At 42.0% G+C, this 16,917-nt stretch overlaps 1 protein-coding gene across 9 annotated transcripts in view; it reads left to right on the top strand.

Moving 5' to 3' along the window:
• The first annotated feature begins 534 nt into the window (after nt 1-534).
• The window catches only part of Mtm1 (X-linked myotubular myopathy gene 1), a 104,647-nt gene continuing 88,264 nt past the window's right edge, over nt 535-16,917 (top strand). For 3 of the 9 annotated variants that reach the window (NM_001164191.1, NM_001164192.1, NM_001164193.1), the window contains exon 1: nt 4,774-4,850. The gene's annotated coding sequence lies outside the window, so the exon portion shown is untranslated. Of the gene's footprint in view, nt 721-4,747; nt 4,916-16,917 lie in introns of those variants that run through there. The other 6 variants (NM_001358113.1, NM_019926.4, NM_001164190.1 and 3 more) reach the window with 5 other exon arrangements.

The raw sequence follows: 16,917 nt of genomic DNA on the forward strand, positions 1-16,917 counted from the left end.
TGTTGGAGTAAAGCGCATTTGTTGACTGTTTTCCCTCACAGGGCTTGCTTTCTCAAAAACTAATGCAAGAAATTGGTAACTAAAAAAAATTAAAAATATTCAGCCACGTGAGGTAGGGCATGCCTGTAACCCCTGCACTTTGGAAGACTAAGACAGGAAGATTTCAAGTTCAAAGCCAGGGAAGCACGTATCAAGGCGCCTTCTCACAAAACAAAAGGCTGGGGCTGGAGCTGGAGCTTTATGCTCTTGGATTTGATCAAGAGCACTGAGGACAAAAAGAGAAACAAAACAGGCACAAAGAGTAAGAAACACTTGATTTGTGGCTGGGCTTCAGGGTAATTTTTTTTAACATGCTGCTTTCTGAACTGGACTTGAGTCATGTCACCCACTGCATCCCCCAACCCCCATCCTGTACTGTGAACACTCTACCTAGTGATGTTTCCTGGGAAACAGTGTGATGTCATAACCCTGTGACCATGGATGCCTGGGAACAAAGAACTTAGATTTGTCTCTGTGTGAATACTTTCACACTCCATTACTTGCTTTAAACCTTCATTTAGCACCTGGGAAAATAGAACTTACTGGCTGGTCAGGCCTCCGTAAGGAGGCTCCCACCTCAACTCTGAATTCTGTGAGAAAATGTGAGAGCAGTATCAAGCAGCAGCAGCAGTATTCTCATCTACATGTGAGCCATACTTGCAACTCTCCACTGAGCCCATGGTACAGTATATCCTTGCTAAGTGTGTAGGGCAAGTTTTTCTATCCTTTGTTCTTCCAGGCTTCCTTATCCCCATGTTAGGCTAAACTTTCTACACTGAAATTTACTCATATAGCCCATGTTCATAGTTGTAGTTTGGGCAACTGTACACAGTTTCATAATTACCATCACAATCAAGACACAGTACACTTTGATTATTCCCTAAATTCTCCTGTTGCTACCTTTGGACTCAGTTCTCTCCCATTCCTTTGCTGTGACCCCAATCAACTATAAATATCACTTCTATCACCATAGTTTTTGTCTTTTCCAGGCTGGAGTTTAAGGGGTTGGGAGTGGTGAGCTCTTGCCTAGAATGCCAAGACAATGACTTTGACTCAGTTCCATAAAAACAAACTATAGTACCAATGGAATAGCATGGTATTTACTAATTTGTATATAGTTTATTTCATTTTACATGGTATTTTGTAATTTATTCATCTTGTAGCACATTTTATAACTTTCTTCCTTTCTATTTCTGAGTAATATACCAGTATGTGCATATATCATCATTGATTTAGCCATTCATTAGTAATGGGAATTTGAGCATTTATATTTTTGTTAATGTTTTTAGTTAGTATAAAAATTAATGGAGAGATGGCTCAGTGGTTAAGAGCACTGTTTGCTCTTCCAAAGGTCCTGAGTTCAATTCCCAGCAACCACATGGTTGCTCACAACCATCTGTAAAGGGATCTGATGCCCTCTTCTGGTGTGTCTGGAAACAGTTACAATGTAAACATATAAATAAAATAAATCTAAAAAAAATAATAGGTTTCAGTATAGAGACAAGGTCTCATATATCCAAGTCTAGCTTCATATTCCTTATGCAGCACATGCCTGCAACCCCAGCAGAGGAATACTCTCACTTGATAGATGAAAAATGAAAGTTTATGGAGCAGTATTTGCATAGATGAACTAGGATTTGAACCCTGGCTCCTTGATTCCCAGCTCTCTTTCTCTCTCTCTCTCACATCACTCTTTTCATGATCATCCTGGTAGCTTGGAAGCATCACCTTCTTGAAATACTTATATTTACCCTGAATATACAAGGGTGTAATAATCCTCAAATGTGTTCTAGGACTTTCTTTTTCCCAGAGGAAGCTAGTTCATGTTTTTGAGAAGTGAAATGGCTTTCCCATAGCCATCAGCTTGCCTATGAAATGGTTGGAATCCAAATCACTTTTTGATTCCAAGTGCATACTTCTAGGGCCCTATGTCTCACAGGGACATTTTTACTCAGTCTTTCTTCAACCTTGTACTTCCTTCACAAGGATGTCTCTTCCTGTACTCCACCTTTCCCCATCCTGGTCCATGAAGGTCAGGGACTGAGAATCCCAGATTCTCTTACAGGCCTGGCTCTGCCTACTCCATTCCCCCAACTTCAGTGAACATAGTAATATCCAGAAGGCAGAAGTGAGTGAGTCACTTAGCTCAAGTTTTGGCAAAATCAAGAATTTCAAGGAGTCAGATTGGTGGTGGGGGACAGAAATAAAGGTACACGGGTATCAGATGTACACCTCTGAAAAATTGTTGAAGAAGTAGCCTTATGTCACAGCCATTATCTCCATGACCGAAACAGGCAGGTCAGCCATCTTCCCATAAAGCTCCCTCCTCAGGATAAATATGTGTATATCTGTATATAAAGTTCAGGGAAACTTGAAGAATGGTTTAAACACACACACACACACACACACACACACACACACACACACACACACGTCCTATCCTGAAGGAAGTTAGGACTTGGTGAACAATACAGTCACCTCACTAAGGGGTCAGTGGTAACTCCTCTGTAACACACAACATTTATATTTCACACACACACACACACACACACACACACACACACACACACACACACGAGGCTACTTACTACCTGTAGCCTCTCCACCCCTGACAGAAGGCTTTAGCCTCATTCTTGGACACTTAAAGTATGCTTAATGTATACATGTCTCCATTCAAGCTGCTGCTTTCCCTCCTCCCATCTTTATTTTCCTCTACCCCTCTGACCCCAAGATTGACAGACATCGAGAATCCAGTTATTCCGTAGGCACCAGGGAGCCTCTCTGAAGCATGCAAATTTAATGAGAAATGCTTTGAAATACAGCACAAATGTGAATGTAATTCAAAGAACTGCACAGTCTGGGGAGGGGAGCTGGCAGAGTAGACATTCAAGCGGATGATGACATCAGTACAATGAAAAGGACTCCGGGGGGAAGCTTCTAAGTCTGCCTGGCTTGGAAACAAATGCTATTCTGCTCTCTGTCCAGAAGTTTGACCAGTCTAGAAGAAAAGAATAGTGGAAAGGGCTAGAAGAAAAACACTAGACTATCTAGAGAATAGAAAGATTCCTGTTAACTTGGAGGGACAGAGAGAAGCAGACTGGAAGAAGTGGCTAAAGAATGAATTGGGTCCACAGAGGTCTCATTTCAGATCTCTCTCTCTCTCTCTCTCTCTCTCTCTCTCTCTCACACACACACACACACACACACACACACACACACACACACACCACAACCTCCTCATAATCACTGAGGAATATAGATCTCACACTAGATGCTTGAAACCATTAATCTAGATAGATGCAAAATGAAACAGTACGACACATGAACTAAGCACAGTAAGAAGGTAATAACAACAGCTAGCAATAAAATTATACTATTTTTGGGCTTTTTAGGCCATTACGAAATGGAAGATTACAGGAACATAAATCCTGAAGTACCACTACAATCAATCTGACAACTTAGGCAGCAACCAAGTGACTACCTGGTAGGAAGTATATAGATAACACAAATAAATGTCCTGGAAAAGAGAGTGAAATTTAAATCTTATGAATTGTTTATTTCTGAAATATTCCATTTAATACTTTTGGACCACAGTTCAACAAGTAGACAACTGAAACTATGAAAGGTGAAGCTAAAAATGGGTAGGGTATTTTATAATGATATTTGAATATGTGTGAATATTTGAATGATACTAGGCCAAAAAAAGTTGCTTTTAGATGCATTTAGAACTAATCAACAGAGTAAGAAAAATGATCATGGTGAAGTAATTCCTGTTTACCCAAACTTATCACTTATAATATCGGACACAAAATTAAGAGACATTATTATGCATGTTCTTCTAGGAGTCAGAGTGTGTTTATTTGATCAAGTGTTGAACTGTCTTAAATTTTCACCCGCTCCCTGCTTTCACTTTCCATTTACTGTTTTTTTTTTTTTTTTTTTTTTTCGAGACAGGGTTTCTCTGTGTAGCCCTGGCTGTCCTGGAACTCACTCTGTAGACCAGGCTGGCCTTGAACTCAGAAATCCGCCTGCCTCTGCCTCCCGAGTGCTGGGATTAAAGGCGTGCGCCACCACGCCTGGCACCATTTACTGTTTCAATGGTCATCTGACCCAACTCTCAAAAAGCAGAAGAAATTTTGACCTGTTTCTTTTTACTGGTTCAGTAGTGTTCTTGTGAAGGTCCTAGCACAGCGTGAGATTTACCACAGCTATATTGTGGTCTTATGAGTTGCAGGTATTGTACCAGAATCAGTGATATTTTTCAACTTCACCCACCCAATAATAATAGTTCAACTTTGTGACACCTGCTACACTTTAATCTAGTATAGTTTTCCCTCTAGATTTCTCCCTCTTTTTTTTTTTTTTTTTTTTTTTTTTTTGACAGACGTAGTGAGCCAGTAAGAAAGTACTGGGACTAAACTTCGCAGAGCCTTCTGCCTAGCACTGACTCCAACTTTCTTACAGGGATGGCCTCTTGCATCTCTGCCCTACCCATTTCCAGCACCATGTTGCCAACTACAATTCCCAGATGTCTCTACGCTCCGGACCTGGCAAACAGGGTTTCCCAGCAGCCTTAAGGGTGAAGAGCTGCAAGAGGCTACTTAGGTCACCCAGCACTTTCCGCCCACCCCCAGATCACGTGTCCATGTCCTGCCAATCGGAACTGGGAGGAGGGAGGGCATCTGTAGCCTGGAGTCTTCCAGGGCTCAAAGGCGGGGCAAGCGTGGAGGGGGCGGGTCGAGCGTGGCGGGGGCGGGGCGGAGCTCCGGAGCTGAGCAGCCTGGCAACAGCGGTGGCTCCCTGAGCCGGAGGTGAGTTCGCTTTCTTGGCTGACCTGGCTCGGAGCCGGGCATTGCGGGGATCCAGGATTGGAAAGGTCTGAAGGAAAAAGTAGGGACTCCCTGAGACGGTTGGTCTCGAGGGGCCTGACTGTCTCCGCTGGGGTGGGGGTGGGGTTCGCTGGAGAGCCTCAGCTGTCTCTGCAAGGCAGGGTTGAGGCCCGGGAGTGGCAGGCAGGTGCCTCCCTCTGGCTTCCACTGTTCTACTTGTCCTAGGTCCCCAGGTGGCGGCCGGCGATGATTGGGACTGGAATATAGGGTGGGCTGAGGGTCGTCGAATGCATTGCCTACACTTTGCTTCCCTGTCTAAGGTTGTCTAGTGCGCGGGACAGACGCCCCAAGGCGACTGCTCCTTGCCCTGGCTCTGCTCACTGGGCGGACACCCGCTGCATCCCCCGTGGCCTCGCCAAGTGGTGGCACCTAGCACTGGCCACGAACTCTTCTTCGTCGCTCTTGGCCAGTGTTTTTGTGTCATACACGGGGGAGGAGGGCGGGTATGTGCTTTTGCAACAGTTGAGAGAAGATCTGAGAAGGAATGGCTTAGTTCCCCCCATACCCAGTCGGAAGTGTGAACAGTCACTAAGAAGTGCTCTTGGTCGGGTTACCTCCCGACCAACTGTCTTTTGCGCTTAGGAAGTGAAAATGAAATTTTACTATTTGCCTAAGCAAAAATAAAGTGAATCTCGTGTGAAAAATATATTACCGGTTTGATGGATATGTTTGGGATATGAGACGAGCGAGTTGTAGCTTGTTTCTAAACCAGATCTTTCCAAGAGTGGAATCAGAGCCTTTTAGAACGGACCTGACTGACATTAACATAGTAGTTCAGTTGTTTCCTGAATGGGGGAATTGGGGCCCAGGAAAGGTTAATGTGACATGGACTTCAGGCAACCTAATGACAAAACTGATGTGACTAGTCACTTCCCTGGGGGTTTCTCGGTGTCTGCCAAGTCTGGATTCCTCTTAGCACGGCTCATTTTTGTTCATTGTGAAGTATCCACCTTAGAGTACTGAGACTGGGCCTGAAGTTTTACTACCGTTCAAGCCATTTTGTACTCACCTCCCCGCCCTCCCCGCCCTCCCCGCTCCCCCCCCCCAAAAAAAAATAAAAACAGTTACTGGCCAACCTTTCATTCATCACATATACTAGGAAGGATCTGTGTATTTGTCAAATTTGACTACAGAGGGCTTGCAGTCATTTTACGGGCTCAGAGCTAGATTTTAGGAGACTCCCATATGCTGGAGGAGATTCAAGCTGGTGGCTCTGAAGCAGTGGAACGGGTTTCTGAAGTGTTCAAAAGTAGCTATGAATTCTGTGGGATTATAAGTACTCTCATTATGTGATTGGTCTCCTTAAGTTAAAGTTGTAACTTACATCTCTCTAGTCATCAGAAGTCCCATTCCTTCATTAAACATTGCCTATGGTGTAACCTCTAGTGTCTGTCCTATGCAACAGGAAGACAAGAGGGAAACACACCATTAAGGCATTATGGAATTGATATAGGGGGGTGTCAGACATACAGGGCAAAAAAAGCAATGTTGTGTTTACTAGCGGAGGTGAGTTGTAAAAAGTAAATGTTCAAAGTGCACGGTAAGATAAGCTCCACAGTGGAGCATGCCTTTGCCAGCGCTTTGAATTTCTAATTTTTGATAGTTCTTACTCCAAAAAAACATAAACTTTGAAACCGAAATATATCTGAGTCCAAGAGATTCACTCTGTGGAGTCCCTTTGCTCCTGTCAGTGCATATAGTGACTTTAAACTGTTAAGGTGATGGTTTATAGATGAATGGCTGACTTCCTAGTTAGATAGATCACTGTAAAGCCAGAAGTCTCTGGTGAAGTCAGGATTGCATGGTGATTTCTGACCACAGTCTGCTGGACTTTCAGCCTACCATACACATGGGTTTCTATTCTTTCATGCAGGCTTGTACTGTGAACCTGTTATCTGAAATGAACATCTCTCTGTGTTGCCTGGCTTGAGGAGATAATAGTTCACTTTGAAATAGTTCCATACTAAAGCAGCACTCCGCATCTGAGGAATAAGATCCCTGAGTGATGAAATGGCATTGCAAGAAGTCTCTGAGAAAGTCATTGTCTATCTAGTACCACCCCTTTTAATAGACCTGACGGTCAGGGTTTTCAAAACAATCTTTATGACTTCTGAAAATGACTAATGTTGCAAATAATACTGTAATATTGCTTCAAATGAGAAAAGGATGAATAAAATGTACTTGCTTTAGAAACAATTGAAAACACATGGTTCTAGCTTTTATTGAGGGTTCAAAAATAAAGAGAAAAGGGGAAACTCTTCGGGGCCCCGAGGTGACATTTTTAACCAGTGGCCAGGTGATTACAAAGGCTAGAGTTTCTAGTTATTTCTAAAGATTATCCAGCTTTACAATAGCATAATGGGTGTCATTTATTTTTCTTTATTCTCTCATTATGATAATGATCTCTTACAAGTTCTAATTTCTTCATTTCCTAGTTTTTAGTTAGTTTATTCCTCTTTGGCAGCTCTCAGAGGGGCAAGAACTATCATTTGCCTCAAAGGTATGGACTCAGGGTTGAGCAGTCTAGAAGCTATAGTGAATGTGGGCAAGCTGCTTACCTCTATGTCTCATTTTCTTTAAGTAATCAAAACAATAAATAATAATCGTTTCTCAAAGTGTTGGTGGCAGGGCTGAGTGATTCTTCTACATTTAGTGCTTCTAACAGTTTTGTACTCAGTAAGTGTTCAAGGAAAGAGGGTACTTTGGCTTTCTGTTCTTGGCTGTCCCCTGCCCTGGAGCTATGGGTGTAGCCTCTGCCCCATCTACCCCCTTTGGCACCACTGTCTCTAATGGACCTGGAACATCCATAGGTATCCACTCCATTTATTCCACTTCATTCATTCCAAACAGTAACGATGTGTAGCCAATAATTAAATATCAATACCAAGGTGATTCCTGGGTCATGAAGTTTTATCATCTCTTGGCACCAAGGCTTTCCTTTTCCCAATCAAGACCAGGCCTTGGCTGCTCTGTAGGACTAGAGTGGATGCCTATGGTTCCTTGTGATGATAAAAAGCCATTATGATCTGATGAGGAGCCAAAGATGAGATTGTTCCCCATATCACAGCCCCCCATCTGTAAATGAGGAGCCTTACTTGATACTTAGATTTGTTTCTCCGTATCTCAAGATAACTCTACAAGGAACTTTGGTATATCTTAGACTTCTAATAGTTTAGGATTGTGGTTTCTTAGCTGGACTTGACAGGTAACTCCTGAATGTTGCAACATTTTTTTTTCCATCTAAGGAGGTGCTGAGGTCTCAGATGGTTTATGTAATGTGTATGAAACTTAACTTGGCCCAGAGCTCATAGTAAGTATTTTGTAAACATGGTTGGCTTGAATCAGAGGAGTGGCAACTTGAGTTGTTTGAGCATGTTAGTTTGAATCATTTTGCTGTATACCTACAAACATGTTCCTTACATGCTAAGAAGTGGAGCCTATGCCTAGCTCTTTTGTCCAGGTTCTGATAGTGGATCAATAGAAAAGTCTGAATGTAGTTTTGGGAGAGATTTCATGCATTGCTTTGCCACCCCTTTCCTCCCAGCTTGATTTTTGGACTCTGACATGAGTACAGAATCATTTTTGCTTCGTTTGCAAGTATGTTTGGGACAGGAAAGGGCTAGTGGAAGTTGAAGTGTAATAATTAAAAGTAAAAATAAAATTGTTTGTACATTCAGCTTTCATCCCATTGTACAAACTTGGACAAAATGCAGTGGTGCCCATTCTTTAGCATTGGATAATGGTTAGATTTTGATGTCACATCTTTGACCTTTTGGTGGGAAGGAAGCACTTTGTTCCTGGAGCCTCTTCATGAATACGCTTCACCAGCAGCCATTCCTTCCTCTTTATGGGCGTGACTGGGACAGAGGTGAGTTGTAAGGACATTCCTAGCATTGGGTGGTGGTGCTTTAAATTCCCTTTGTTGGCCTGTAAATTTCTTTATGGCCCTGAGATTGCTTAGGTGGGGATTTAGAATAAAAAGGACTTTACTTGATTTCAGTATTGCCAAGAAGTGATCCCAGCTGTTTTACTCAGCCTTGGACTGTCGCTATACATCAGTGACCCTCTGGCTATGACTCTTACTGTACCTCCTAGTTAGTGCTGTTCAACGGTAACAACCTGCAGAAGTTTGCTGTTGACTTCAGGGAGACCTCAGGCTGTGTGACTAGCAGCAAGTATGTCATTTAGAGTTTCCTGGTTCTGAGATGTTCCTTGTGCGTGACAGTGGGGATGTGAGAGCATAGCCCACTCTCTGACAAATGGCCTCTACCTCTAGGTTCCTTGCCTAAAGAAAGTCTGGTGGTTTTTTAAGTAGAGGATGATAACTTTTTGCTTTTCAGTCTTTCAGCTGAGATGAAGTGTAAATCAGAGGCTGACTCTTTCCCTGTAGGACATTTCCTTTCTTCCTGTTATCAAGTCCAATCATTTCTACAGAGATTCCCATCATTTCTGTGTCATCAAACAATTTTCCTTTGTTGACAAAGATTGTCCAGATGCCCTTAACCCTCAACAGCTGCTCCTGAGAACTTATAACCAACGTAGAATCACAGATCAGCTAAGAACCCCTGCAGAATCTTCAATTTCAGGTGTCTCCTGATGCATATGTGTCAATGAAAGTCTAGGATAGCTGATGGAAGACCTGGTCACATCTTGGCTTCCCAAGCCTTTGAAACAACATTAATCAATAATACAGTGCTAGATTTAAAAAGTAAACAGGCAAAATAAATTTAAACATGTTTTTGTAACGGATTATATGTAAAATACTATCATTTACATATAATTACCATACTAATGAAGCATCACCCTTTTTTTTTTGTACTAGACTTGGAAATCATTTGTGTATTTTTCTTATAGGACATCTCCATTTCGACCAGCCACATGGTTGGTGCCAGTCCCTACAGTGTGGGACAGTAGGACGCTGAGAGACGAGTTCATCAGGTTGGCTTTTAGTGACCAGCCAGCTGCCTCTGTACTAACTTATATTAATGTTAGGGTTAATCTCTGCCAAGCCTTTAGCCCATAATGTCTCCTTTGAGGGTAAAATTATTAACATAAGTGCCAAGTTTCTTTCTCAAAGGTTGGGTCAACAGTGAGCTTTGGGACAGTAGCATTGAGATCTTAATCAAGTGATGTGATTTCAGGGTTTACAACTGTGGTGCTCACCTGACTATGGCATCACTTTCTATTACTGGATGTGGGTGTGGTGGTTCACGTGTGTAATCTCAGTGTTTAGGATTGAATCAGGAGTTCAGGCTATCCTGAGCTTCATAGTGAGAAACTTTCTCCAATAAATAAATAAATAAATAAATCAGGGATGGGGGAGGGGCATAAAGCAAGCTCTTGTGGAATGCTTGGTGTTTGGTTGTGTGTGTGAAAGTATCTTTATCTTTTCCCTAGCTCTTCAGAGAGGGTGTCACCTCCCTAAATAGAAATTTCCTCATTTTAGGAATACTGCAGATTGGTGGTTTGCTCGGCTGGCTGCTCATTAGAACCACCTGGGGCATTTTAAATACCTGCTGCCTGAGCCCCACCCTCCGGCCTCCGGGGTTAATTAATCTGAGGTGAGACCTGCCTGGGCCTTTTTGAGAAGTCATTTTGTGGTAGCAGGATTATGTAGCTCCATGGAGAGCACCTGCTTTAGGATCCATCACTTCTCCAACTCCACTGTGGGGAGGCTCCTGGACTTCCAGGGCCAGCACAGATTCTGTGCCTCAGTGGGTGTCGGACGAGGCAAGGAGTCCAGTAGGGTCTTCCCATTTGCAGCCAACTTCAGGGCAATGCCCAGGCCGCTGCTGAGCAGGTTGTTCTTTGATTAGCCAGCAGCCCCAAAATCACCTGAGGGAGTTTTACTGAGGTACACGTTCCCTGGCTCTGGGCCTGGAGCTTCTGATTCAGCAGGTCTGGGCCAGAGCCCAAGATCCATGTTTGAGAAGTGTCTTTTGCAACATTTCATCATCAAGACTTGGGCTTATCTTCAGTTTCCTGCAGATGGGCTGCTAACACCCATTGGGGGTTAAAAACAAAAGTGGAATTTTAACCAATCCCTTTTGTGTCTTGATAGTGCGACCCACAGCCCTCTCTGAATCTGCTGTTGTGGGAGGCTAGTCTCAGTTTTTTCCTAGTTGCACTGCAGCATTCGCTCAATCGTGCTGCTGGGGCCGACCCAATGTGCACATGCTCTTGCTTACTGCTGCATTTGATTCCATTGGTAGTGTTGCGGTGTCTCCCTTTGTCACTGAGTTTTAGCTTCAGTTTTTGTCTAGTTTAATACCAGGATTGACAGTGCTAGCCTTATGCAGTCAGTTGGGATGTTCCCTTTCTCGTTTCGCGGGAAATTGCTAAGGTTGAAGCATATCACTTCCTTGAATGTTAATAGAACTGGGCCTGGAAGATTTTCAACTGTCTCTATGTGATTGTTTGCCTATCTGCCCCCTGCTTTATGTCATCATCTCCTTAGGCCAAGTAGATGCTCACTATGTAGCAGAGATTGGCCTTCTGATTGATCATCCTGCCTCCATATTCCAAGTACTGGGATGTGGTGTATGCCACCACATGGAGCTTTGCCTTTTTCTTGGTTAGTTTTTGTTTTGTTTTTAATCACGTTTGTCAGTTGTGATAATAGGACTGTTTATCATTTCATTAGTAATATGTTCTAGCATATTTTTATTTCCATATTCATCTTTAAGGTACATCTGTAAAGTACATTTTTAAAATCTGAAAATATGTTTGCCAGCAGTTTTCAGTATGATTCCTCACCTCACAACTGTAGAATGCAGGGTGAATGCTAGCAGTTCTTTGACACTTGGATGCTGGGTGTCTCTGGCATTGCTGATTGGCTGCTTGGTTGTGCTGTTTATACTCAATGATGTTGTGTGTGTCAGTCAGTAGCTCCTGCCTTTTACTACTAAGTAGCAGTCCATGGTTCAGTAATTGATAGCCATTTGAGCTACTCAGTTTGGGGCTGAACTATAACCAGCCATGTATCTTTGCACGAGCTCATGTTTTCATTTGATTTGTGGAAATACTGTACGTTGGAAAGACATTGTCGTCTTTCTACAAATACACATTTTGATTTTTTATGGTTTTATTTTTATTTTTATTTTTTATTTTATTTTGAGACAAATATCACTAGCTGACTTGGAACTCACTTTGTAGATCAGATCGGCCTTGAACTCACAGAGATTTTCTTGCCTCTGCCTCCTGAGTGCTGGGATTAAAAATGTACTTCATTATGTCTAGCTTACAAATAGTTTTCTTTCTTCCTCCCATGTAATAGCCACCATTTTCTTGCCTAGTTAGAATCTCTAAATATTGTAACTGCACATGGTTATTCTCCTTGTTTCGAAGCTTCCCATTTTTTAACTATTGCTGTATAAACTCTAGGCTTACAGAATTCCTACTTTGCTGGACAAATCATGATTTGTTGTTTATTTTGTTTGTAGAAGCCATGTTTCAGATATGGTCTTCAAGAAGATAATAGAGAGAACCTAATTGTCTGTATTACAGTGCTCATTCCCATTCCCTAAGCATGACACCCCAACTTTTATTCTTAGTGTCAATTCCAGAATTTGTGTCTGGAACCTGGGAGCTCTTTTGATTGCTCTGAGAAGCTGTCCTTATTGCTTGTCCAAAGGGCATGGGAGTTGTCCGATTGAATGGCTGTCTTTGTTCTTGAACTGGAATTTCTTAATCATGTTGTTTCCATTCTGTTAATAGTGGTTTTAGTTCCTCTTCATCTTCTTCCCTTTTTGGTATTTCTTGCCTTTTCCTTGGATGATTTTTTTTTTTTTTTACATCCATAAGATCACCTCTTCCAGTGATGTCCAGGTCTAGACACGTTAGGCCCTTTAACTTTGTTCTGTGACAGGAATGTATGGTGGCTTGTGTTTATGCCTGGTAACTGCCCAAGTAGGAAATGATTGCTTTCTGTACTTTCTGGGTCACTGTAAGCCTTTTCTCTTTGTGACTTTCCAAAGACCTTAATTAAGTCAGTCATTGGGGAGTCCCTTTTGGACACTCTCTTAGTGTGGCAAGCTGCCTGTTGGGCAAGTGACTACTTCTGCGTCTGCCTTTTGCTAGCCTCCAAGGTAAACTTGCTCTTCTGAATTAGGACTATTTCAATGGATCAGGCCCAGCATTTCCACCAGCTAAGAGATGCCAAGCTGCATTCCCTGTGCCTCCATGTGAATTAACTTTAGAGACTCGGGCACATTTTCAAAAGTATCTTCAGTGTCTATATTTGAGTGAGGATTAAACATTTAGTTCTAGGCCAAAATCACTGTGAGACACATTTATTAAATATAGTGGGCACTGATGTTGTAGGAGCATTGTTTTTGGTGTAAAATCGAGATACAGCTAAGTTTTATAATATGACATCTTGTATAGCTTTAACCTCTGAAGGCAATTTTGTTTTGAGCCAGGGTCTCACCCCATAGCCCTAGCTGGCCTTGGATTTGCTAGGTAGACAAGGTTGGCCTTTGCTAGGTAGACAAGGTTGGTCTGTAAATCACAGCTACCTTTCTGTCTCATCTCCTCTAAAGGCAGTTTCAAAGGATGATTTTTTTAAAAGGGAGTACTTGGAACAGAAAGAGCATTGCTGAAATGAGTATACATCATTGAAGCATATTTCGTTTAGCTGCATATGCTCTGAGGCTCACTACTTCCTAGATGTACCCCATGGGATATTCATTCTGTTTGTGGCCACCAATCCACAAAGACTGTTACAGTACCAAGTACTACTGCAGTGGACAAATATGGGGAATATTTTTGAATGCCTCATAGATTTGGTAGAAGGAATCTCCATTTGTTTACTTCCCTTTAAAATGAAGGCTTCTTTCTGGATGTCAGATTTTTTTAAATATGGGTGGAATCCCCTTCTAATACTATATTATGTCCTTATTTTCATTTGATCATCTATTGAAAAATGGTTAGTGGTTCAGAGGGCTATGTTGCCTCAGGTTGACCTCTGCAATCTTTTGTGGACAAGTTGTTCTTGTTAACACTTGTCAGTTGTTTTATGAAGTTCCTAGTATTACTTGACAATTTCAGTTGTTGGTGGAAATTGAATGACTTATGATGTGCTTAGAACAGTCACAGATAGTGTGGCAGTTGGAAACGTGGAGACTGATCAGTGCCCATAAGCAGATGGATAGCTTTTGCTTCAGTCATACTATCTATCACCTTTGTTACTGTATTTATTCTCATATGCTCATCATTTTCTCATATACCTTCTTTGCTGCGATCCAACTTGTGGTTGCCCACTGTCTCCCAATTAACTTCTCAAAGACCTATCTCGAGGTTGTTGCTTTGTTATTATTTAAAGATACTTCATGTATATGGATATTTTGCTTGTACACATGTTTGAGTGCGACTAATGTGCCTGGTGCCCACAGAGGCCAGAAGAGGGCATCAGATACCCTGAAACTGGAGTTACAGATGGTTGAGAACCACCATGTGGGTACCCGAAATCAAACTCAGGTCCTGAGTAGATAGTAATAAGTAACACGCACACACGCACGCACCAGATAGCCATCTCTCTGGCCTCTCAAGTTATTTTTCAGTTTCCCATTATGGTACCTAGTATCTATTTGTTGACTCTTTTTGAACTCTTTGGAAACAAAATTAAGTAATTACATATGCTGAATAATCTCTCAGAAATAATCACTTTGATGTTACTTCTTTGTCTTAAGTATCCATATCAATATTTTAGTGTAAGTTAATTTAATAACTTCATGGAATGCTTATAGTTGGGAGAGCTGAACTATTCTGAAGGTAACCAAGTACTGACATGATCATTTTGTAAATTGCTAAATTCCATGGGTGATGCCCTGCCTGTGTAGTATGTTCTTTCCAAAGAAGTCTTAACATCTAGTACTTCATATTGTGGCCTTAGATGTAAATAGTGTCATTAGTGATGTAATTAAAGATGAAAATAAATTAGAAAGGAAGCCCCTGCATGTAGGAAGAAGGGTGCCATTACAGGAGAACACTATAACAAAGCAGAGATACATAGGTAGAAGACCATAATTGATATGATGCCTCCACAAACCAATGACTACCAAGGACTCTGGTTACCACTGGTTACTAGCTAGATGCTTCAAGTGCTTATGTCTTAGCTGACACCCTCAGAACTGGCAGAGAATCCCTAGCTGTTATCTATCTACTTTGTAGTACTTGGTTATAGCAACCTAGAAGCGTAATAAATTGTCTAAATGCTTGGCCTAGTGTTAGCAAGCCTGAGATCATGCTTAATTTAAAGTTATGGATTTGCCTATTTTATCATATATTGTTACGTGAATCCCAAGATTATGTTGTTTACTAAAACAAATGAGCAGACAAACAAAACACATGTTTCTAGTTGTGGTGTGGCTCAGCCTTGACCTACACCTTTAATCCCTCTGGCTGGAATACAGACACAGCCTATGTATACACTTATAGTCCTAAACAATGAATGTAAAGTTAGTTTGTAGCACCCGTGTTTGAAAGTGATGTCTAAGTGTGTAGCAGACAAAGTGATGAATCACAGAGAGATTTGACAGAATAGGATATGCCTAACTCTCATGAGAAGAGAGAGGAAAGAGAGATACTTAAGGAAGAACAGTATAGGAAGTAGGAGGCAGGTTTTTACTGGGACAGTTGTACAGAGACGTTGCAGAGAGAGAGAACAAGCAAGACACAGGTGAAGACAAAATGAGCCACAGAATGAAAAGGAGCCGGAAGATTAGAACAGATTGCCAGAGTTAGTATGAGGCCAAGCAGAACAATTGGGGGAGGGGAGGGAAGGGGAGGGGAGGGGAGGGAGGGGGAGAGGAGAGAGAAGAGAGAGGAGAGAAAAGCCTGATTGGATTAGTCAGCTTAGGAGTTTGATCCAGAACAGCTGAGTGGATCCAGCCAGCTATAGCTCGGTAAGAACAAGAAAAGATGAGTTTATTCAACAGTCAGTCTCAGAGGCTGAAACCAGGCTAGGCCTAGATAAGATTGTATGGAGGCTATAAGCAATGAGCCTCAGAGACAATTATATCAGGTAAATAGAAATTACTATTACAGTATTACCTATCTTCTCAATATAATTTAGTTTTTAGACAAATTTGCTGCTAGATTAGAAAAAGGTATAGGAAAACCTGGCTCCAAAATGCCATTGCAGTTCTACACGAGTGTGTCAGGTATAGGAGGGAATGCTTAGAACAGCACTATTTGTAGTAGTGCAACATAGAAACCAGTCAAAGGTCTGTGGAGAGACTGCTATTCCCATTTGCTAGCAGAAATGAGTAAAGCACAGGGGCATGCATCTGTGTTCCTGATGTTCACAGCAGCCCTATGAGCAAAGCAAAGAGCAGAAGATTGTGGGCTCACTCTATTTCCACAAAAGCTCAGAAACACATGGAAACCAATGTAGTCTTTGCCAATACATGTAAGATGATAAAGCTATACATAGCAACTAGAAACAGACAAATCCATCCTCATGCCTTTAATGGCTGAAGTCAAACTTCTCCAAAGTCATGGAAACTTTGAAGGGTGATGCTCTTTACCTGGGTGCTGTGCACCACTAACAGAAAACATATCCCTTGCCTTTAGGAAGGAAGCTCCAGAAATCTAACAGGAGACCCAAAAGGTCACTGTGGGGTATAGGTCAGTGTGTGATGTGAAATATTAGCAACATGTGTAGTATATAAAAAAGCTAAGTATGTACTTGTCATGTGTGTGTGTGATGTGCACATGCATGAGATGTGCACTCGTGTGAGATGTGTGTATGAGAGAGAGATGTGAATTTGAGTGAGATATGTGTGTGAGATGCGTGAGCTGTAAACTTGTGTGATGTAAACACTGCATGAGATGTGTGCTGTGTGAGAGGAGCCCTAGTACAGCTCTTGCTTCCACCTTTCAGTGAAAGTACCTAGAGGAACTGCTTTCAATTTCAGGTTCCACCCAAAGCCCTTTCTTCTCCTTTGTTTCTAGAAATTGCACGTGTGCTTTAGAGTGCCTTGCTGTC

Source organism: Mus musculus, chromosome X (assembly GCF_000001635.26).
Source record: "Mus musculus strain C57BL/6J chromosome X, GRCm38.p6 C57BL/6J".
NCBI lineage: Eukaryota > Metazoa > Chordata > Mammalia > Rodentia > Muridae > Mus > Mus musculus.